At 36.5% G+C, this 23,799-nt stretch overlaps 1 long non-coding RNA gene across 1 annotated transcript; it reads left to right on the top strand.

The window, feature by feature from the left end:
- Window positions 1-664: 664 nt before the first annotated feature.
- On the top strand, window positions 665-17,420 carry LOC100889009. The gene is made up of 5 exons (XR_143780.3): window positions 665-992; window positions 7,172-7,209; window positions 9,601-9,714; window positions 14,824-14,948; window positions 15,403-17,420. It is a non-coding gene; the product is annotated as an uncharacterized LOC100889009 (long non-coding RNA).
- Window positions 17,421-23,799: the final 6,379 nt, after the last annotated feature.

Raw genomic sequence — 23,799 nt, 5'->3', positions numbered from 1 at the left:
TCAGTATGTAAAATATAAGAAATGCAAAAGAAGTGAAAGAAATGCTTTCAGAAACAACTAACTCTATTTTTGTGGAACAATATCAAAGAAATGCCTTTGCAAAGTAATAACCAATAACTTTACTTTTACATAAAACAGAATGAAAGAAATGCATTCTTAAACTGAAAACTCTATTTTTGTAAGATTAAACAAAATCAAATAAATGGCTTGTCAACTTTTCAACCTGATAACTCTATTTTAAAGCAGACAGAATTTACGCAATCTCAAAATATGAACTGTGCAATGACTGAGCTTTTTACTTTGTCTTCATCATCCCTCTTTATGGTTAGTGATTCATAAAATTTGATTATGACAAGTTCTATTATTTTCACCGAAAGCCCTGCAGGGTCAAAAGGGAGTATATGGAATCACTTGTAATACAGATTGACAGGCAAATTAAGGTGTATGAACTAATTGGCCAAACCATGTGATTTACAAATGTAAGTTCTTTGTCAAAGCTATACAGAACTCCCCCTAATTCTGTAAAAGGTTGCCCGGTTGATAGTCTTTCATTTGTATGCCATTGGGTGTGCTAAATAGGTGTGGACTTTTGATCTTGTGTTGAGAGAGAGAGGGAGGGAGGGAGGGAGGGGGAGGGAGAGAGAGAGAGAGAGAGATAGAGAGAGGGAGAGAGAGAGAGAGAGAGAGAGACGATTTTTGTTTCCGTATCGCATTCAATCGAGGATCCGTAGCGCAAATTTGTATTCAAATGCACGGGGGAGAGGGCACCTGGGTCACAGTCGGTGAATGCCGCACTCATGCAATTGTTTACGTAGCGCACAAATCCTCACAAATCCCATGGGACGCCACATAGGCAACTCGCTAGACGCGCCCTCTCCGGGCGCTCGCTGTCATGTCGTGTGAGCGTCATTCGAATCTACAGCGCGAATATCTACCTGGCTTGAGTTGAGATTTTTCTCTTCCAGTGCTGGTTACAACATTTCTTCAGACCGGTAAGACATGTTTTTATCAAACTTAAAATAACTATAGTGATTTTTAAATACTTTTTTGTTATATCTATTCATTTTGCAACAGTCGTTGTAACTGTTAGTGTAGCATTTAAGTGTTTGAAAAGCCGAGCTCCCGGTTCTACTGCGCCAGCGAGCCAAGTCCCACACTTGCATTTCTGTGTTGTATTTCCGCTTTCGGTTGTTTCTAGATCCTAAATTGGGTTTGATTCATGATACTTAGCTTATTTTGCAATCAAACACACCTAATTCATAATGATTACAAAAATCAAGATGCAGCCATGCCAATCAGTAGACTCTAGATCTAGATCTAGAGTCAATTCATTATCAAAAGTCGGCGCTAGTCGTGTAGGTCTAACAGTAACAGTAACAGTTAGTCTACATCATACATGGTCTAGATTATCTAGGTCTAACTGTTAGATTCTACTTTCTTATCCATTTTTTACCCGAAACTCCGGCGTGGAGAAAAAAATTAAACTAAATATTCATCAATTATTCAAATAATGGTCATGATTTAAAAGTTGTTGTGTTTCTTATCTGTTTCATGTCAATTTCGAATGTAATTTAGAGAGGGTCTAAGTGTTCCGTATCGCCAATAATTATTGTTTTCCATTCTCCGTATCGGCAACAAAGTCTTGACAAAAATAATTGTTTTTAGTTCTCTGTATCGGCAACAAAGTCTTGCCAATACTTATTGTTTTCTGATCTACTTATCAGCGTTGAAGTCCTGCCAATAATTGTTAATTTAGGATTTCCGTATCGGCAACGAAGTCTTGCCAATAATTATTGTTTTTACATCTCCGCAGCGGCAATGTAGTCTTGCCAATAATTATTAATTTAGGAGTTCTGTATTGGCAACAAAGTCTTGCCAATAATTCTTGTTTTCTGATCTTTGTATCGGTATTAATTGTCCAGTCAGGATGCAACCTCTTGCCCCTCTGCCTCCCTGACTTGTATATAATGAGAATTATTATTAAAGAGTACGAGTACATGTACAAGAAGATAAACCTGGAAGCTCGACTGCTGTCTCAGCATTCTTCCAGTATTTGCGGTAAAGGTAAAGGTAAAGTTAAATAATGAAGTCCAGCCAATAAATATTCATTTAGGAGTTCAGGATCGGCAATGAAGTCTCGTTAATAATTATTGTTTTCCGTTCTCCGTATCGGCAACAAATTTTTACCAATATTTATTGTTTTCTGATCTACATGTACGTATCGTCGTTGGAGTCCTGCCAATAATTATTAATTTAGGATTTCCGTACCGGCAACGAAGTCTTGCCAATAATTATTGTTTTTACATCTCCGCAGCGGCAACGTAGTCTTGCCAATAATTATTGTTTTCCGTTCCCTGTATCGGCAACTAAGTCTTGCCAATAATTATTGTTTTTACATCTCCGCAGCGGCAACGTAGTCTTGCCAATAATTATTGTTTTCTGATCTTTGTATCGGTGTTAATGAAGTCCCACCAAAAATAATTCATTTAGGAGTTCAGGATCGGCAATGAAGTCTCGTTAATAATTATTGTTTTCCCTTCTCCGTATTGGCAACAAAGTTTTGCCAATAGTTATTCTTTTTAGATCTTCGTATCGGCAACGAAACCTTGCCAATGAATAATTATTGTTTTTCTGATCCCCGTAGCGTTAATGAAGTCCCGCTAATAATTATTAATTAAGGAGTTCTGTATTGGCAACAAAGTCTTGCCAATAATTCTTGCTTTCTGATCTTTGTATCGGTATTAATGAAGTCTTGCCAATAATTATTCATTTAGGAGTTCTGTATTGGCAACAAAGTCTTGCCAATAATTCTTGTTTTCTGTTCTCCGTATCAGCAATGAATTCCTGCCAAAATTAATTGTTTTAGCTCTCTGTATCAGCAACAAAGTCTCTCCAATATTTATTGTTTTCTGATCTCCGTATAGGCAACAAAGTCTTGCCAAAATTATAGTTTTTGTCTCACCTGCGTAGCAAAAAGCGAGACATAGGTGCCGCTTTTCCGGTGATGGCGGCGGCGGCGGCGTCAACATCAAAAACTTAACCTCAGGTTAAGTTTTTGAAATTTTAGTATAATTTTGAGAGTATTTAAAGGGATAGTTGAGTTCTGTTTTCAGACCGCAAATGCCTTCAAAGTGCATGGTTATTGCTCTTATTCTTATCTATGACATTTCTATAGTGCCCTTTTAGAACCTGAAATTACTATGAAGGTAATTTTAGACCCCAAAATGTGTGAAATTTAGCCAATACGAGTATACCAATTCAGCTCCACTTTAAAAAAAAACATGGTGACCGTTCGTTAATTAAATATTTAATTAAAAATAACAGTACATGGGCCGGCTGGTTGTGCGTAATATAAGCAAAACAAAAATGCCCCCCCCCCCAAAAAAAAAAAAAAAAATCAATATCGGCATTGGCTGAAATACGACGTAAAAGGCGTTATTTAATTTTTTTCAACGTTTTTTTCAAATTTTTCAAAATATCTAATATTTGTGTACGTGGTACACAAGTATTAGAAATTGTTATATTTTAGCCGTCTCTGAACCGATTTTGATCAAACAAACATGATTTTGTCATTTAAATATTATGTTCTTTCAAATTTGACACTGTTTCATTATCTCACTAACAAATTATTTTGTGTAGCGCCCTCTGCAACAGAACTCGACTATCCCTTTAAGTTCTTATTCAATGAAACTTGGACCAAATGGTTATCAAGCATCCCCAGTCATATGAGTTGAATTTCAGGTAACAAAGTCAAGGTCAAAGGTCATTACAGGTCAACAGACTTGGACTATGTTGTGGCATCATCATCGAAAACTTAACCTCGGGTTATTCAATGAAACTTAGGCTAAAGGGTTATCAAGTATCCCCAATCATGTGAGTTGAATTTCAGGTCACTAAGTTAAGGTCAACAAACTAATACCCCTTTCAAACTGGCCTGATTTTCATCGGATGCATCCGGACGCATACGATGAAACGGCCACTATGAATGCTACAGAGGAGAAAAAGTCGATTAAATAGCCGATGAAAAGAAGAGAAATAGGCGATTAAATTCTCCTGCTCAAGAGCAGGAGAAATTCTCATTCTATCGGTGTGACACCGATGAAACAGCCACTGTGAATGCGTTTGGGAGAAAACAGCGATTAAAATGGTCTAATGTCGCAATATGCGCGCTTTATCGTAACCAGCTGTGTTTGTTGACTTTTTGTTGAACATGCTGCATGCCAGCTATATGGGGCGCGGGCTTAATAATTACGTAATAATTCTTCACTTCCGGCAAGGGCTCGCCACAGCGAGTGAATTTCATCGGCAGTATGAAAGCGACAGCAGGCAAAACGGCGGTTTCACCTTTGTTTTCATGAGGAAAATTCAATCTGTATTTTCATTGGTGTGACTCCGATAGAAGCCAGTTTGAAAGAAGTATTAGACTATGTTGTAGCATCAACATCAAAACTTAACAAAAGGTTATAATTTGAATTTTTATCATAATTTTGAAAGTATACATTAATTCCTTTTCCATGAAACTTGAACATAGGGGTTATCAAGTATCATCAATCATTTGATTAGTCTTTTAGGTAACAAAGTCAAGGTCAAGTGTGATTTAAGGTCTGCAAACTTAGACTTTGTTGTGGTATCAACCTCAAGATTTTGAATATTTAGCATAATTTCAAAAGCGTTTGTTCAAATTCCATGAAACTTGTACACAAGGGTTATCAAGTATGACAAATCATATGACGCAAATTAAAGGTCACAAAGTCTAGGTCAAAGGTCATTTTAGGTCACTAGACTTGGATTATGTTTTGCACAACTTAATATGAGAATTAGTCAGTTTGTATTAATTATTCCATTAAAGTTATCATTTTTGGTACAAATTATAGATAATAATTTTTCTGATGAACCGGAAATATATCGGCCGGGTCATGTCGTATATTTTTAGTTAGAATGCATGAACGTACTGTTTGGTTCTGATATAAAACCTTAAATCTCTGTAAATTTCGCCTTTGCAAATAGGGAATAAAAACTTTGATAACTGTACATACATGTAGGAGAAAAATATACATATTTTGTTTCATCTTAGATCTAAATTGATTAGGAAAAAGGGGAAGAAAGTTATAGTACCAGATGTACAAAATCAGCTCAATCCCCTTGTGGGAGCCGTATGGGGAATGTTGACAAATGTCAGTTGTATTAAATAATGCCCAGGGGGGGGGGGGGGGGGTGGGGTGGGGGGTACTCACATATTAAGACATACAGGGGTGTGTCGCTCTAATGGGTAACTTTTTCACAAAAAATCCCTAAACATGGGTCCCACTTTTAACAAAAATACCATTAAAATTGTTTCCATGCAAACACCTGAAAAACAACCAAAATATTTGAAAAATGCCTCAAAATGACCCCTAATAATGTGTATGGGTTTCAAGGCTTGAGCGGCACACCCCGTCCAAACCAAATCTGAGTATTCCCCAGGGAAATAATGACCCATACCAGATGGTTATTTCTGTCTATTAAGTCTTGACTATACTTATATATTATAGTTATAGACCCTACTACCGGTAGTTTATTATCTTTTTTAGTATTAGTATTAATAGCATTAGTCTAGGCTAGTTTTATACAAACATAAATAACAATTTAAGTCATATCCCAAAAACTCATCTGTGGAATATTTCGCAATTGTTTTAATGATTTGGTCATTCTTAAGATTCTGCCCAACTCAAGTCGAATTTCCAGAACATCCTAAAAAATACTCCAAAAATAAAATGAACACAAAGATACTAAAACGATCAAATATATATCTTCTTGAAAGACTTGATGCAGAATAATTAGTCCAAGGTCGATATTGAAGCTCATTTGATTGAATTTTTGGCGTTTCCTCATGACATTGCAATCCTTTTTCTAACCGTGTGTAAGTATGGCAGCCGAGAAGAGATATCGCAATATAGATTGATAGTAATGACCGATTGCAGTCACCTGTACCTCTCTGCTAAACTTTAAAGGTAAAGACCAGTTTTGGAAACGCCCCCCTCTCAAGAAATGAAACGGAAGCTCTTATTACCAATCATGTGAAAGAATATATGTTTTGACTAATACGTGATACAAATTTTGCTGGGAAACCGCCTACTAATTGATATATTTGGTACGCACGTGTCGCGTTGTCCCATATTCATCTTTCTGTGTACAGTGCTTGTAATTTTACCAAGACTGGGCCAAATTTCTTATAATTTTGATGATTCCAGAACCTTGCAGTACACACCATGATCAACCTTTTCTGATCGATTCCACCACGTTTCTTTCACAATGCAATCGCATGACCAGAACTGATCTTTATCTTCAAGAGAGAGATACTCAGGATCCAGCTCCGTTAAGCTACAGATGTCTTTTTAGCTGCACATAGTTCATTGTAGACCTTTTATTGAGACACTGTTCACAGCACCTACATCAGTACAAGAATATACTCGACGGCGGCCTCTAGTTAGTACTATTTTTCAATGAATCTGGCAAATAATTCACCATTTTTTTTTTTTTAATTGTGTGTGTTATTGACAGTATAAATGACTATTCAATTCCTGTATGATTTGCTTCTTAAAGGTACTATGTCCCTTTTGCAGCCAACCTCAAATGCTGTAGAACTTTGCAGGAATTATGAATATGTCATGTATGTCCTATCTGTGAAATTTAAACGTTAGCAGTGTCCTCATATTCAAATTATGCAAGGAAAACCGTTTACTTGCTAGACTTCACTGTCAGACACTATTGAGTGACTGACTGGCTTTTTTTCTTCTTTGGTAATAACATACATGAAAAGAGTTGTAAAGGGTAACATGAGCATTTGTCTACACCAATAACCCACTTCTTGTGATGGCCAAGATTAAACTGATTGAATCTTTGCGCAGCATAAAACGTATGACCATTCGGTACAATTGTCTGAAAATCAAGACTGTTACTTTTGGGCTCTATAGCCCTAAAGTCGATTTGACAACTAATAGTCGTTATTTTCCCACTTGAAGACATTTTCAAGCCCCACCTTTTTTAGGGAAGTTCTAAATTAGTATTATCTTTCAAATGCCGTTGGAATTTAACTTTTTCATTTTTTGGGCCTGCAAATGGGACATAGTACCTTTAAGTGGTTTCTAGTTAGATTCTCAATTTCTTTAATTATATTCTAATTCTTTGACAGGGGGAGCAAGCTAATTGTTGAGCTAGTCATTGGAGGAGGTGAGTGTCAAGTACATGTAGAGCATGATTGTATACATGAGTTGTTGTCACATGGAAAGTGTGTATTGCAGGGTTATATTTGGTCCTTTGACCATTTCTAGGTGTACAAGAAGGGAATTTCAGGCATGGTCCTGATTCTGAAATTATCATTAGTCCACCTGTCTTAGTGCATATTCAATGAGATTTATTGCGTATTAAAAATTGATGGGGGAAAAACATAAGAAAATTATAAAGATTATCATACATGCAAGGAATATTAGAAAGAAAACAATAATGAAAGGAGTACAGTCAAACATCAACTTATGGAATAATAACAAGAGAAGACGAAAGAATGATAAAAACAAAGACTAACTTAGCAAAGCTCAGATTCAAATACATGTATCGTGGAATATGCCAGTTTTTCTTTGATAAGCGCTTGTCCATCTGTCCTGGCCCAACTTAACTCATTCCAATGGAAGGTTCTCAGAACCATTGGAGTGAACAAAGTCACTGCCTTCACTAGTCTTAAACATAGACCTGAAGTTTTCTACAAAATACAAACTACCGGTATCCTGAAGACCTTCAAGCATTGCTCATAATGATGTTTACAATACGTAGAAATACCCAAGCTAGAATAGCTACACTTGACCAAAGTTTCTTTCACTCTGCATTATGATTATGAAACAACCTTCCTAACTGTTGAAGATCAAGATTGACGGTGTCTAGAGCTTAATAATTTCAGAGTTTTTAAACTTCCATTACCTTTTAGGGTGGGATGGACAAATGTATCATATATCTGGCAGGGGCAGTATTTGGCTAGCGTAAATACACATGTATAGGTGAATCAACTGGTTTATTACAGCACTTTTGATTTGAGCTGGCTGGAGTGCTTCCTTAAACTGTCAGATAACAGTCGGGGAGAATGACCTGGTGATGTTTATTTCTTAATTTGTTATTTATTTTTATTCTAGGATGGTCAAGCTTACTATTATATCTAGTTGGCTTTTGTGTCATGCAATGTTGCCTTTCTCTGTACACTTCCATACTGTCACCTTGTATGTTCCACAAATTGCTTTATGGTACATGTGTTAGATATCGTCGCTGTTTTCACGAAGTGACGGTAGTGACAAAAAATTGCATTCACTTTGCGTTACGATTTTCCTCACTACCGTCACTTCGTGAAAACAAGGACGATATGTATAGTTACTCTTTATTTGAATAGATTAGTGATTCATAAATCATAACATCTGAGCAGCAGCTAACCAATTTGATTCACATATGTTGGGGCTCTCCTTACTGGGACTGCTGGTGTGACAAGCTTTTAACAATTATCTGTTGATACCTGAACCTGAAAAACTTTGGAAATACTAGAAGAATAGATTAACTCATGTTTAAAAGCAAAGGAAAACACGAAAAGATAGATAAAGGTTAAAGACGGTTGAAAACAAAGGATTACATAAGTAAAGATAGACATTCAGAATTACCAGAGAAAAGGTAAAAGGAGAGGCAAAAAGAGGTGCTGAAAAGGTCACAAAAGATAGAAAAAGGATAAAATCTCATGAGCTTTATATTTGCATCAATGATACTGATGGTCTAGCTTTGAGCTATACTTATGCGCCAACAAATATGTTACTATTATTATTATTATTATAATTGTTATTACACATGTAATCATGTATTATAAATCTCATAATAATATCAATGATAATTCACTTGGAACAGGGGTGGTCCCTACATGGCTAGGGTCAAAGGTCAGTTAGGAGCAATTGGATCAATTGTTGCATTTTGGTGAAAGTTAATATATATAAGTGCTGCTCATTTCCCTGATTTTCAATATTTGTGATTAAATTGCATTAGATAGTTGTTGTTCTGTCTTTAAAAAAACACAATTTATTCCCAACATTTATTGAAGATTGATATTATGCCTCCACATGTGATTGTAAAGGATCCTAACCCAAGCATATTCGTGCATTTACAAACTGCTAACAAAATTGAAGGCTCAATAAAAACAAAAAAATGGCCAGGATTTGTGGCATCACATACATGTATGGGACCACTCTCAATTGGTTTCAAATTTTCATTTTTTCTTCAAAAGTGGAATTCTTTCAGTCCATCTCCAAGAGCATTTTATGGTCCAAATAACCCTGCATGCCTACCTGACGAGTAAAGCTCACATGATCTTCCAAAAGACATAATTGTAAGAGCTGTCCAAAAATGACTACAGTAATTAAATCCAACTTAATTATACATGTATATGGAGTTGCCAATTATAGGTCCCCATAGAGATAGTGATTCAAAAAAATTCACTGATAATTTTTAACATTGATTGATTGCAATTTGTTGACTGGGTCTAGTTTTTCTTCAAGTTCTCTTTCCATTGTCAGAATAAAAATGTTAATTTCATGCTTGCAGAAAGATCACCCGTTGCCTCTGAAGAGAAAGTACAAGATGGTTCAACCGTCGCGCAAACAAGGCTGTCCAGCTGCAAACGACATAAAGGAAGTTATAAGATTTCCTGACTTCAAGGTAATTTTCATTGTATCAAAAGATTTATGTTGATTGTAATCCTGATTTTACTTTCAGGCATCCCTATGATACATCTTACATGTACATGGCTTGGTGCTCTATCAGTCACTCGTTACTAGTATCGGGAGGTATTTTTTACCAGGTTAATACTTTGTGAGCACTTTCTTCATGAAACAAAATGCCAATGTCTATTCATTTGATGCAAATGAATAAAACCAATACACATTTTATGGCATTTCAAGCAATAAATGAAAATGTTGGGAATATTCGGCTGTATTGAACAAATATATGATGGAAAAGCAGAGAGATCCTTCATTCATTGAAAAAAGCTATTTAAATTACAGTAGTTCACATGGAAATTGTCACACATTGATTTCAAATATCATGTTTCACGTGTAAAGGGGACACCAAAAATGTTGGTATACCCTTCACACACCAAACAAAGTCTCTGTGGAGCGATTTTGTAATCATATATTTCTGTCAAAGAGAACTTTAAATTTGGATTGAATTAAACTTCCAATTTACAAATAGAATGAAAATTAAGTTGTATAAATAGCTTCATGTTTAGGTTATGTGGCTTCTTCTTCTTCTTCTATGTGCCATATCCTGAGACGTTGGCGACCATGGAGTGCCACAATTCTCTATCCCATATTCTATGAAGTAATTCATTCTCCCCGAGATCAATTCCACATTCAGAAATCCCACTCCTTAAGCTACTCATCCACAGAATCCTCCTTCTACCCCTACTCCTCCTCCCCTCTATTCTTCCAGTCAGTGCAAGATTTTCCATACCATTCTTCCGTATAACATGGCTCAAGAAGCTCAGCTGTCAACCTCTTATATTATTCAGAAGCTCTTGTTCCTGCCATGGCAACACCTCATCACTAGAAACTCTTTCTGTCCATGAAATTCTTAGCATTCTTCTCAGGAACCAAACTTCACAACTTTCCAGTCGCTTTCTTAGGTCTGATGTCAGGGTCCAAGCTAATTCACACCCATACATTAGAACTGGATACACGTAGCAATTGAGTACGCGGAGTCTCGTTTTCATCTTCAGCTTCTTATTCTTTAGGACGTTTTCTAACTTGGAGAAAGTTGATTTTGCAAGTGCAATCCTTCTCTTGATTTCTTGCTCGCCTCTTGCATCATCTGTAATTGTAGTCCCGAGGTAATTAACAGAGGTGGCTTGCTTTATTTGATTGTTGTTGATCTTAAGAGAGCATGGTATACCTCCCTTCTTTGAAATTACCATGCATTCCGTTTTCTTGTACTTTAATGATAATCCTCTCTTGTCACTTTCTCTAAAGACAACGTCCAAAAGTCGCTGCAGGTCCTTCTCTGATTCTGCGATTAATATAGGATCATCCGCATACCGTATGTTTGTGATATTATGTCCTCCTATCTTCAATCCTCTTTCCTGTTCTAGGTTTCTAAGTATCAACTCACTGTAATAATTGAAGAGATCTGGAGACATGACACATTCTTGCCGAACCCCCCTCTTAATGTTGATGTAGTCACTTAATTCTGTTTCCACCCTGACACATGCTGTTTGCTCCCAATACAGATTTTGCAGTAAATTTATATCCTTTGTGTCTAGTCCAATCTTGGTTAAGTCTTCAAATAACTGATCGTGTCTTACTTTATCGAAGGCTTTTGTATAATCCATGAAACACAGGAAGACGTCTTTCTGCATTTCTACAGCCCTTTCTGCTATAGACCGCAGAACAAAAACAGCATTTCTAGTTCCGGCATCCTTGACAAAACCAAACTGCACATTACTGATTTCTGGAGTTAGGTGATTCCTTGCTCTTTGAAGTAGAACTCGCAAGATGATCTTTGTGATATGGCTCATATGAGGCTGATGATTCTATGTTGCCCACATTCCACTGCTCCAGGTTTCTTGGGAAGTGTAATAAATATCGATTTGCACAGGTCATCTGGAAACTTTCCATCATCATAGATCTTATTGATGACTTCAGTTAGTTTCATGACACCATAGTTCTCCAATGCTTCGACCATCTCCATTATTACTCCATCAGGACCAGCAGCTTTGTTCCTCTTCATCATACTGATTGCAGACCTCACTTCTGAGAGCAGAATCCTAGGTCCTTCAATAGATCCTGCACAGTGTGGAGGTTCTTTTCTTACATCGTCAAAAAGCTCGCCAATGTACTCAGTCAATCTGTTCAGTATCTCTTCCTTTTCAAGCAGTACTGATCAATCCCTTGCCTTGATGCATCCCGACTTGGAGCTCCGAAGTTTCTTTCTTGAAAGGTCATTTACCTTCTTAAAAACCCTGGGATCGTTTGCATTAAAACTTCTCTCTATCTCGGCGCACTGTTTGTTCAGCCATTCCTCTTTAGCTTTTGTGCAGTGGTTGTGAATTTCTCTGTCCAACTCTCTGTATTGACTCACTTCCATCTCTGTCCTTGATCTTCTGCCTTTCACTCATATTTGCTCAAATCTCCTCCGTCATCCATCTCTGTTTACTTTTCTTTTCCTTTTTAGGTAATGTCTCTTCAGCTGTTTCCACTAGAATGTCCCTCATTGATTCCCAAGTGACTTCCTCTCCCTGGTCAGTGAGACTATCAAATCTGTTTTGTAATTTGACAGTATATCGGAGGCGAACATCACGATTCTGTAGCTGTTCAAAATCTACATTCTGGATTGACTTGGCTTTTGTCATCTTCTTTATAGCTTACATTGCAGGGTCCCACCTGTCGCACATGGGAAGGCCTACCGAGCGAGGCACCTCTATTTCTAGAGGTTCCCTTCACGCGGTTTCTCTTTGACTTTGAATTGTGACTTTCCATGGTATAAATTGGGAAGAATAGTGAAGGTGGTTTCCCGTTGCCTTCCTCACCGCAGTGTGGTGACCATCCATGTGAATACCAGTTCTGAGAGACGTTGTTGTCCCTGATAGGATCATCCGCCTGAACTCTCACTGCATCGCTGCTGCCCAATGCAGTCCCTTTTAGTCGCCTTTTACGACACGCAGGGAATATGTGGAGGGAATTCTATATGGCACCCACTCCCAGGCCATTTTGTGGCAGTCCACGAAAAACTGAATACAGAAGTGTATAAAAGCATAATTTAAGTTTTAGAGTTTGCGGACTCCAATAACTCCATAATCATACAGACACACATTTTGCTGCTTCTATTCAAATCACATCATCTGTCTTAATACACTTTATCATTCCTCAATCATCAGATTAATTGTACATTTTCAAATTGTTGACATGTTTCATGTGTAAAAAGGGACAACAAATTTCAGCAACCATGTGGTTATGCATATTGTTTTTCTTTTATCAAGTTGCATGCTACATTTAAAAATAACAATGTCAGCCTTTGTACTGTGTCACCCACAGTTGAGAGACCGTTGTTTTGGATTATGTACACATGTGATATCACAGTGCAATTATTATGCTGATGTCATCTCTCAAACACCGAGTCAAGTTATACTTTGACATTTGCAATAACGATTCACAAAACGCAGTTCTATTTAGTGTTCATTTATTTGCATGTTGACTAAAGTTCTCCATCTTCATGTTTAATTAACATTATGTTAAGTGCTTAGTGACCTCATCATTGATTGGAGGGGCACCATCAACCAACTTTGGAACAACAATCATTAAAAAACAGTTTTATATTGATATTAACTACATTCATACTATCAACTTTTTCAGTTGATCATAATTCTTGTTCCTGTTTAGACAGAAATTTGTATTTTGCAGCTGATAAAAGCATTTGTTCATTGTTGACTTAAATTGTCCATCTTCATGTTTAATTAACATTATGCTAAGTATTTAGTGACCTCATCATTGACGCAACAACGATCATAAAAAACACCTTGTTATATTGAAATATTACGTTCATATACTAACAACCTTTTCAGTTGATCATAATTCTTGTTCCTGATTAGACAGAAATTTGTATCTCGCAGCTGATGAAAGCATTTGCTTTTCTGTGCTCGGTCACAGAAGGTCCCGGATACAAATAGTCTCATAACCATTCATACAATGCAGGAATCAATAAGAATCTTGAAATAACAATTGTTCACCCTTCAAAACAAAAAGGGTGATGGGCAAATTTAGTTGAAGGTAAATCTCTACTTGTTTTTCAAGTTCCTACTGATTTCTGTATAAAGGGATTGAAACTAGCACAGTGATTTTTTTATAATGTGCAAAAATAAAATGTTGACAGCCCGCAGCAGGGCAAAAAATTGACAATCAAAATTACTAAATTGAAACTAGTTTTAAAAATACTTTTAATAAAGGAACTCGTTCAATTTGGATACTCTGTGCTAGTCCTGCGGATTTGTTGCTTAAAGGTGTGTGACCCAATATTTTTCTCATTACCCATCATACAAAATGTTACCCCTGAGAGATGTTTCCTTTTGAAGGTATTGGCAATAAAGTAGTGAATTGACCCCATCCCGGCCGCCCCCCCCCCCCCCCCACACTGTAAATTTGTGTTCTGTTTTATGGGGATAATTTAAGGAACCTTTTGCTTCTAACATTAGAACCAGTGGAGTAATTTCACTCAAATTTTAGAAGACTATTTTATGATGCTCCTTCATGTAGAATAGAAAGCATCAAGTGGAAAATTGGGTCACACACCTTACAATTATTAACTTTCAAGTGTTTAAAATTCCTTATCCTAATCCAACATTTGGTCTCATACAATAAAATTATGAACAAAGAATTACAGGTTAAAGATAAAGTTGAGTTCTGGTCATGCGATTGCATTGTGAACGAAAAGGTGTGGAATGGATCAGAAAAAGTTGATCATGTAGTATTGGTGTACGTGTACTGCAAGGTTTTGGAGTGATCAAAATCATAATAAATTTGACCCAGTCTTGGTAAAGCACTGTACACAGAAATATGAATATGGGAATACGCGACACGTGCGTGACATAATTATATATCAATTAGTAGGGTATTTAAAGAGTATTTGTTACCTGGGCAATAATATTTGTTTGCCCTTCATGATAATTAATTTAATTTTAATGTTAATATGTTTATTGAATGCACATATTGTAAGTTTCAAATCAAGGATTATGCTATGAACTATTATGATGTTGTTTTGTAATTTCAAAATTTATTCAAGAGTCTACATGGCATGCAGATCAGAGAAAATTGGAGACCTAGCTAGCTGGAACGTCATGGAAGGTTGGCAAGCTCCAGTCTGCCAGGCAAGAAGATGGACATTCCTGTGGGGCATTTGTCATGTTGGTAAGATTAACCCATCAGTTTAATTCTATGGATTGTTTCATGCTGTTTACAGATTAATTAGGAGATGTGGTCTTAAGATGTTCCATTGAGGACATAACCCTCCCCCCACCCCCCATGGGGGGCTTCAGTGACAGTTCCCATTGGTTGAGATGAGGAAATGCATAAAGGCCTAGATCCACTTTCTAGTTGCCAAATAGGCACTGCTAGCTATTTTGCAATTTAGTACAGTGGAACCTTGTTATAAAGAGCTCTGATATACCGAGGTACCTGATATAAGAAGATTCTTTTGCTGTCCCAAATTCTTATTAATTATGTCACTATTTTTGTATTTTAGATATGAGATGCCTGATATAATATGGTAATTTCAATAGAAATTCATGATTAAAATTTTTTCTTTTCTTTTCAAATTTCACCTATTTTTTCTTCTTGTTTTTTTCAATTTATTTTGCTGCAGAATGCTCTTGTTATTACAAGAGGGATTGATCCTCGAAACGTTGAGAAATATGCCAGAAACATGGAGTTAATGTCAAACTGACCACCAACGCTGTGCCCCCACCTAACCAGCGGAAAACCTGCGACATGGTTCAGTGTCTGGTGGCCCATTCAGAGAAACCACCGACCAGCAGTGCGACGTTTGTGGTCGCTGGCTCCATCTGTACTGTGTCTCAATCAGTGAGGCACCAGGGGAAGGTATTGTTGCGCCCACTATGCATAGTCATTGTGAGTGATGGAAAGCGTATGGTGAGACTGCACAACTTCACTTTAAGTAAAATTACCATCATGTTCCATGTATTATGTTCCATCGTAACCTTATCTGCACTTATAGGGCTAGGCAGCATCCATTTTTCTCCTTATCTCCTATCACACCTTGTGTGTTATGTTGTATGTGACCTAAACATCTTGTTACTACAGTTTTCATCAAATCTGGCTCTTTGATTAGATTGCAAATTAACATGATAATAGTTTAAATGAGATCCAATGTCACAGATAAAGAATGTCAAAATCTTTTATAGGAATAAGATGACTAATGAATGTTCAACTATCCTGCCTCCAGAGGAAAACCAATGAATGCCATGGGGGAAAAAAGTTTTAAAGTTTCTATCTGTGAGTGTTGAACCCACCTACATGTAGTTATCACTTTGGATTGTGCATTGTTTGTGCGCTTGTAGTAAACATGAAGGTACACTGTATGCACGAAACGTTCAGTGTTCCCCAAACTATGATAAAATATTCATGTACTGTCTGGTGACATGCAAACTTTGTTATGCTGCAAAGAAGAGATGATGAAAACAGCGTAGGTAGATGTATGGGGAGATGTTGATCTTTGCCGTCCAAACGTGTGAAAAGTGGCTTTTCTAACTAGCTTATATACCTAATGTCGCTGAGAGTTCTGAATCCGCCATACTGAGCTTTGACAGCCGACCCTACCCACAATACTAATGTTACTCAGAATTATGGACGTCTGTAATTATGAACAATTTTTTTTAAATGAATGGGTCTTTCCAAAGAAAATGTTACGGTATAATACTGTATAGTTGTGCATGCAGTTATGGTAGTGTCGAGGCACAAAATAAAACTTTTGCCTTTTCTTTCTGCCCCGTGTTGCCAAGTGAGGGAAATTTGACAGGTCAATTGTCTTGGGCAGTGATCTTAAGAATATTTACAAAGAAATATTTTTTATTTGTGTTTCAAGGCAGCATGTGCCTTAATAAATTAAATCAAACAATAGAGAAATGTGATAATTGATAGACAGTATTATAGAGTGACATGTCTCCATATTTGTAAATATATATTGAACTCTATTCGGTACATTAGCCGGACATACAAAAATATGGTGCAGAAGCAGGACCCTTAAATTGAAATTTGATTTATATTTTGCTCATCCCTAGCTTTGATGTTGAGGATTGATGTCCAAAACACTTTGTTTAATCATAAAAGAGAAATTTCGATACAAATTTTTATGCAGCCATTGATCAATCGGCTCAGTGCCAATTACTTACAATGCAGGTTTTAACAACAAGAATCAACTTTTTTTGTTTTTTGTTTTAGAATTGAAGAAAAAAGTAAAAATAGGTTTTAACTTATTTGTTATTATTGTTGTGAAATACTAGATATTGGCCACTTTATATTTTATATTGTCAGACTGGGCTATAATTATGTTTACCGAGGTCAATTGCTTTAAAAAGTTAAATTTATACAATCCAATACTTTGGTATCCAATCTTTGAAAGAAAATAACTTTTAATTAAAAACTAGTTCTGTGGTAAAGCACATTCTATTTTTTATCAATCCGATTTTTATCCAGTGTAAATTTAAGTTGATAGAGAAGTTATCTCACATAATCTTTGTTAAGTACATAAAAAGAACGTTCATCGGTTCAGTCTAGAAACTCCACACATAATCTTTATGATGCATTACCTGTTATTATAATGTGTAACTAAATGCCAATTAAATAACACTAAAACAAGCAAAATATTTTTCTGTGATCTTTATTTTGTTGAGGTTGTTGAAATTGATTTACATGTAAATGTTTATGTAGTTGAATGTTGCAAAATGAGCAAAAATTTGGTGGGAAAAAAACTTTTAAACATGCTTTTATCAAGGTTTATGGAATAAGCGGTCAGAAAGCAGTTTTTTTAAAGAAAATACAAAATTAGGACCATACACAAGAGGTGGTAGGAGCAGAACGAGAGGTCGGGTTTGTGATATGAAGGAGTGGGTCTGTGATATAAAGAACACAATGATAAAAGGAGCAGAACTACAGTAACAAATATTTTTACAAATATTTTAAACTGTTTAAAAAATTTAAGTAACGCTGTTTAAGACGGTCACTCTAACGACTATTGTTTAAACTGTAAAACAACCAAGGTTATTTAAAGCTTTTAGACATCTAGGTTGTTTAAACACACACAGTTGCTTAACATTTTTCAAATTTGTTGTTCAAAACATATATGGGATCATAAAAGACATTGCATCTTTCTCAGCCATAATACAATAGGATGTTGAGTGTTCAAGGGGGACTTGAGTTGATGGCTATGCCTCCGCCTTTCCACAAGAATAAAGACGTGCCTCCGGAGGCATAAAATAAACGTAAGTTACTAAAGTTGCAAAGTGTCTGAGAAAAAAGAATTGACAGTAGAACATGCCACACTGAACAATAGTAATTCTTATCATCAAGACAACATCAAATTTATTAACAATACAATTCCTACACATGTGTGACTCAATTTTAAAATTATTATATATGTATACATTACAAATTTGTATGTAATTAGAGATGGTAATAAGCCACTAGACCACAGAAACATAAATATTACAATATTCAATCTATTAATTTCATAAACGTTTAGATTTATTAAACTGGGAGAAGATTGGCAAGGTATGAGCATTATGTGGTGAATTAGAAATCATTATTATGGCTTTTTTCTGCAAAACATTTAATTTAGTAATGAAATAATCATGACCGTTTGACCAAGCAATATTACAATAATTAATATGAAAGAAAATTAGCACATAATATAAAATATCTATAATATGTCTTGGAAAATGTCTCAAATGGTAAATAATACCAACAAACTTGGCAACACGATTGCATACGACACCAACGTGTTAATGCCATACTGTTAAAGATTCATCAATATGCATGGTAATGGTGGTTTCATCATTACACCTTCAGATTGCATCAAAATTAAAATGCAGGAAATACATTTCTCCATTTAAAGTTCAACTGTAACATTGAAAAAGTGGCATGAGCAATTTATTTCAGGACAGCAATTATTTTGTTCTACTTGTAATTGCAGTAGCCAGCACATTGAAACCTACCGGTATCTGCTCTGACAAAACGTAAACAGAGTAGAAACTTTGATTATGAAATTACAACTTGTTTCATGGCACACCTACAGATGTACATTGTATTGTAATATACATAGAATGGTTATGATTTATTCTTATACAAACTTGAAACTAATTCTATAACAGAATTTAACAGCACCATTCAAACTTCAACTGCAACATCATTGATAAACTTGAGTTGGCTTGAGCAATTTATATCAGCACAGCATTTTTTCTCAAAATGTATTACTTGATAAATTATGCAATTTATAATATTGAATATTGATTGTAGAATAAGGAATTTGAAGACCTAATGTATAAGAAAGTGGAGTCTGCAGACATAGTTTGACTGGTTGCGCATACAGATGGGGGAAAAGGCTATTAACCCTTACTGTACTGGGCTCCCCCCCCCCTCCCTCAACATTTTTGGAGATTGTGCCGCAACCGCTTGGAATTTTGAATTGTCGTTTCATGAATTTTTTCCCTCGAGTCTTACGCACATTATGATACCATTTTCGTCGAAATCGGATATACCTGTAAGGTGTTACATAACAATTAGTATGCGCATGTCATCAAAAAGTGATATATAAATACTTTAGATGTATTTCTTCTAAGTGGGAGATATGAATTGATATCAAATTACTTTTATATGTTTCTCAAAGTAACTTGATGTATTCCAGAACAAAAGAATACATTAGAAATAAAACAATAGATATAATAAGAAATAAAAAACATTCAAATACATAAGAAAAGAAATATTAGAAAATCGCATCAAATTTGATTAAATTATTATTAATTACATCAAAATAATTATTTTGTGTTAGAAAAGAAGTTTCATATGAATAATGAGTTTCAACATTCAAAAAGTGGAGTCTGACAATTTTTGTAATGATTCTAGTTCCCTGTATATTTCCAGATTTGATATTGATGAATGCGTAATTTGCGTATTCATAACTTATGCATTTTCAAATATCATAAAAATAATGAAACCTCATGAATTTGAGATGAAGGAAACATTTATTCAATACATTTTCAAGATTCTTCACAAGTCTACAGACAAATATGAAGAGTTTTCTGTAAAATGCATAAAATTAGCATTTTGCATAATTAATTAGGCTATAACGACAAAAATTTGCATATGAGGAAAAAAATAATTATAACCATCTTGTTCCTTATGTAAATATCTATAAACATGCAACTTTTCGTGTTCATCGGACAGCCGAGATCATAGGGGGGGGGGGCCCTAGGAGGCCCCCCCCCCCAGTCAGTGAGGTGCTCAAAATAGCCCAGTACAGTAAGGGTTTAACAAGATGAACCTTTTTAATATTTCAAAGTTCAACAATTTTACCATGGCAGCAAGTTGAATTACATCGATAGACCCCATGTTTTGTTACACAGCCTTGTTAAATTGTCTCGACTTTACAAAGTTATATTCCAGTAAATGTATTACCAGTCAGACTTGTTAAATTGTCTCGACTTTACAAAGATATATTCCAGTAAATGTATTACCAGTAGGTCTTCAAGTGCCAATCTTATCTACCAATGTTCAAAAACTTACATAATTAAGAATTTTTTAAAATAAAATTGCTTTCGTTGTCAGATCTTTATTCACAAACCTGGAGTTTCAGAAAAGATAAATTCAAGTCTATCACTTACAATTTCTATCCAGGCTGTTAGTCTCATACAATGTAGCTGATGGAGCTCGACAGCTTACTTTTCTTCATTTGCCAAAAATGTGCGGAGCTCCCGCACAGATGTTGAAACTGCAACAGTTTTTGCTTCTGGCAATTACATATTCTGTAGGAACTCCCACATTCCTATGCAAGCAGCCTGGTACTGAACATCCGGCACGTATATCAGTTTAAAACAAAAGTCTACTGCCTTGGTCATTGTCTTGAACTCCAGTGCTTGTCTCTCCACAATTACAAAGAATTGAAGGGGGTTGATCCTTGAACCTATCACCAGAATGTAAGGCTGCGACATCTTGTTTCAGTCAATGCTGTTAAGATAGAATGTCATATCTGTCCCCTCCTGTAAAATACAAACATGAGAATGAACTTATCTTCAAGAATACCAACTCGATGAAATATCTATAAAATGTCCCTTCCTACAAAATTGTACTTTTTAACCTGAACTATACTGGGCTATTTTGATATGATTTTTGGAAATAACTGTTTAGAAAAATTTAACTTTGGTTTGTCTTTTCAAAAGTGGGTCTAAGTTGGTCAGTAGATCCTGTACAGTACTTAGATGGTTTGATTTGCTCATTAATGGTTCGTTGATTTTTAAAAATGAAGAAACTGAACCAGTAGATTGTACTAACTTACTTGAAATTCCTTATTTTTAATTTGGAAGAGTGTTTTTACTTAAAACAGTGATTTGAGCAGCAAACGTTTTAAACATTCATTCAAATCTTCTCTTAAACTGTAACTATGACCAGGGGCGGCTTTTTTTTTTTCATGACCGGGAAGGGGGGGGGGGGGTGGGAGCAGTGGCGTAATGAGCAAAAATGTAATGGGGGGGGGGGCATAACAAAATCTGCATCACCACCACTCTTACATGTTACGCATGCGCTGGCATGTTTTTTCAAAATAGGGAGGGGGGGGGGGGGGGAGGGAGGGGAATAAAATATTTACGGTCAGGTAGGGCAAAGCGAGCGAAGCAAGGGGGGCGTAAATTGGCGTGGAGTCCAGGGGCAAAGTCCCAGGGGGGGGGGGGTAAAGGGGCAGAGCCCCATGAAACTCAGGGGTTTTAGGCAATTAATTAAGGTCAGATGAGCATCCCGGGGCAGAGACCCCGAAGCTCGGGGGTTTTAGGCATTAAATTACGATCAGATGAGCATCCAGAGGCCGCCTTAGGGACCTTGGTGGGGTCCAGCGGGCAGAGCCCCTGAAGCTCAGACATTTTACACATTTAATTACGGTCACATGAGCACTCTCTTGAAATTCCTTATTTTAAATTTGGAAGAGTGTCTTTACTTATCAGTGATGTGTACAGGGACCTAGTCAGATATATACTTGTCTAAAATCATGTCATTGGCCCTATTTTACATGCTCTGGCCCCTTACAGAGTGTTGCCCCCAAACATTCAGCCACTTATTTATCTGGCACTAATAGCAACAATACCGATGTTGAGCTAGCCCCTAATATTAGATAGCCTAAAATAAAAAGTCAATTGACGACTGTGATCTTGATTTACTAAAATGTAATTGGATCATCTTCCTATAAGACCTATACAAATAAATTGTTGTATTGCCCTTTGCAACCGCCCCCCAAAAACTTAAAATCTATGGTCGGCTTTTTATTATAATTTTTGTCAATCCCTTTTTAGAAGAAAAAAAAAGTATTTTGTTTGTTTAAATGGGATATAAATGCATAAAATCATCAAATTATTTTCAAGTTCTCACTCGTTTTCTACCATAGTTTCGAAATCCTGCTGGCATAAAAAGTAAACCTGGCCTTGTGTACCTGTACATCAGGAGAGGCAATCCCAATTTGAAAAATCGCACAAAAATAAATGTATAGCAAATACTGACTAAAGACTGCAACACACTTTTGGCTCTGGAGGGCCCAAGAGTGCAGCATTTAGACAAATAAAAATGAAAAAATCTTCTCACTCGGTAGCTACGCTCCCTCGCACAATATCCTTCAAAACGTACAAGTAAATACTGAGAAAAGTGAAGTGTGAAAAAAGTATATGGCTTGTTTTTATACTATAGTTTTGCTAAGGACTGTAATTTTTTTAATACAACCAAAACTTCAAAAACCTGTGAGGGGGTAGTCACTTCCGTCACCTTCACCCCTCTCATTCACTATGCTCCCTCGCGCTTGCGTAATAATTGGGGGGGGGGTGAGCTTGGGTGGGAAGTCCCCTCTCCAAAATAAAATTCAAACATGGTTTATTTCTAATTCGATACCAGTAATAAGCAAATGTTGCTGAAATGGCATTTTCGCCCCACGGATGTACATCTGACCTTAATTTAATGACTAAAACCCCTGAGTTTCATGGGGCTCCACCCCTTGAACCCCGCTGGGGCTTTTCCCATGGACCCCACGCCAATTACGCTCCACTTGCTTTGCTCTACCTGATCATAAATACTTTAGCCCCCCCCTCCTCACTTTGAAAAACGTTGCCAGGGCCTGTGTAACATGTAAGAGTGGTGGTGATGCAGATTTGTTTCTGCCCTCCCCCCAAAAAAATGTTTTTGCTCATTACCCCACTGCTCCCTCGTCCCTTGCATTTCGTTATCGTCCCCCCCCCCCCTCCCCCCCCCCCCCCCGTCATGAAAAGAAATCGGCGCCCCTGGTGTACATGTATATACCATGCAGTGAGTTCAAACATTCAGGTATTTGAATGGTTTGAATTTATTGTCAGATTCGACTCAAATCATATTCAAAATACGGATACAACATACACTGGGAACAATCCCCAGAACTGAAACAGGAATGAAGAGCATATTCTATGAAGTGGGCCAGTTTGAATACCAACATTTGTAATAGGCTATGATTTGAATCTAATGCATGCAAAACTGTCTGGCTGTCTTTTCCTGTGTCAGTTTCGGTCCCTTCTTTGGTTAGTAAAGAGACCACTTTGTGCCCGGGACCACCTGTAAAATTTGTCAACAATCTTCACATTGCTAGCAGGTTTTACAGGTAGTTGACAACCAACTTCATCAGCTGAGAAGCACAGAGTGTTGTCTCAACACAACATTGTAAACCATGGATTATTATGAGGTGAAAAGAGATGAATGGAATGATGTCGCTGAAACACATGTATTAAAGCATTAAAAACTGAGAAATATCTGCCAAAACAGGGACAAAGTAAGAACAACAACAAAAATTTAAAAAAGACCAACCAACCAAGGTGCTGGCACCTAAAGGGCAATACAACATTCTTGTTTAGGCCTAGTAATACCTCAAGGAGTTCTTTACATCTTGCGATAACAAGGGTAATACCTCTAATTAAAAAGCATTGACCTATTAACCAAAACTCTAGTCAAATTCTTCCAATGATGATACTAT

This window comes from Strongylocentrotus purpuratus, unplaced genomic scaffold (genome assembly GCF_000002235.5).
Source record: "Strongylocentrotus purpuratus isolate Spur 01 unplaced genomic scaffold, Spur_5.0 spur5_scaffold_21, whole genome shotgun sequence".
Lineage (NCBI taxonomy): Eukaryota > Metazoa > Echinodermata > Echinoidea > Camarodonta > Strongylocentrotidae > Strongylocentrotus > Strongylocentrotus purpuratus.
The sequence above is the reverse complement of the archived record's forward strand: the minus strand, read 5'-3'. Positions and strand labels throughout refer to the sequence as shown.